Source organism: Tachyglossus aculeatus, chromosome 21 (assembly GCF_015852505.1).
Source record: "Tachyglossus aculeatus isolate mTacAcu1 chromosome 21, mTacAcu1.pri, whole genome shotgun sequence".
Classification (NCBI taxonomy): Eukaryota; Metazoa; Chordata; class Mammalia; order Monotremata; family Tachyglossidae; genus Tachyglossus; species Tachyglossus aculeatus.
Window position 1 is genome coordinate 32,917,076 of NC_052086.1, and position 1,396 is coordinate 32,918,471.

Consider the following 1,396-nt stretch of genomic DNA (forward strand, 5'->3'; position numbering starts at 1 on the left):
TCAAGTAAAATAATGCTTTTCAATCTCTATATTTGCAGGATACTTTATTCATTTAGCACACACAAGAACTAAATAATTTTTAAACTCATACAATCTAGAGAAATAGAAGGAACTAATATTTTTCTGTCCAGCAGAGCATACAGATCTAGATTGCTTCATTTCACAAGCCTATAATAACAACTAGGGAAAATAAATGACTTTAGTAAGACGATTATAGAATCAGTCTCTTTTTTCTTATTCCTCTCCTCATATCCCTGAACAATTATTTGACTTTGAAAACAATTTTTCACCAAGTAGATCCTTTTTCTTTCAGTGTAAAAAGACAGTCATAAATCACAAATCCCCCTCTCAGGGTCGCACCTGGAGAGTTTCCAGTACTCTACCAATCTTGGCTACTGGAGGGAGAGTCAAGCTGAGGCTTATCCATTCCATTCCTAGCCTGGCCAGTGGCTAGCGAATGAAAGGGAATCCGCAACAAGTCAAAACTCACCCATGCTGGGCAGGAGCGGCATGGGAGAAAATCGAGGGCGGAGACTCGAGTTTACTGTGCAGAATGCGGCAATGGTAAACCACTTCCATATTTTTCCCAAGAAAACTATGGGTACACTACCAGAACGATTCCAGATGGAGAGCGGGGCGTTCTGGGTGAGATGTGTCCATCATGTTGCTATGGGTCGGAAACGGGTCGACGGCATAAGACAAGACAAAATTCCAAATTATCTCTCTTGAAAGCTGGGATACGCTTAAGAACCAAATGAAGATATTGACGGCTACCATGATTCCATCTAGCTAAAATCTATGTATCTACATTGCTTTTGAGCCCCTTCCTTCCTCTCCCCCTCGTCCCCCTCTCCATCCCCCCCATCTTACCTCCTTCCCTTCCCCACAGCACCTGTATATATGTATATATGTTTGTACATATTTATTACCCTATTTATTTATTTATTTATTTTACTTGTACCTATCTATTCTATTTATTTTATTTTGTTATTATGTTTGGTTTTGTTCTCTGTCTCCCCCTTCTAGACTGTGAGTCCACTGTTGGGTAGGGACTGTCTCTATATGTTGCCAGCTTGTACTTCCCAAGCACTTAGTACAGTGCTCTGCACACAGTAAGTGCTCAATAAATATGATTGATTGATTGATTGATTGAGGGAAAAATGTCTGACTGTCAGATATTATCCGTGACACACGTGGTGACGTGATCCTTAGATGACCCATAGCCGAGCAAAGAGAACTGGCATAACTAAAGCTAAAGAATTAAAGTCTTGAGAAACCTAAAGAGAATCAAAATCTGGAGAAGAAACACCTAGTAAGTCATTGTTCAGAGAAGCAGCGTGGCTCAGTGGACAGCACGGGCTTTGGAGTCAGTGGTCATGGGTTCAAATTCTGCCTC

The 1,396-nt window shown here is 40.8% G+C and overlaps 1 non-coding gene across 1 annotated transcript; it reads left to right on the plus strand.

The window, feature by feature from the left end:
• The first annotated feature begins 342 nt into the window (after positions 1-342).
• Positions 343-480, plus strand: LOC119943051. The gene has a single exon (XR_005455536.1). It is a non-coding gene; the product is annotated as a small nucleolar RNA SNORA7 (small nucleolar RNA).
• Positions 481-1,396: the final 916 nt, after the last annotated feature.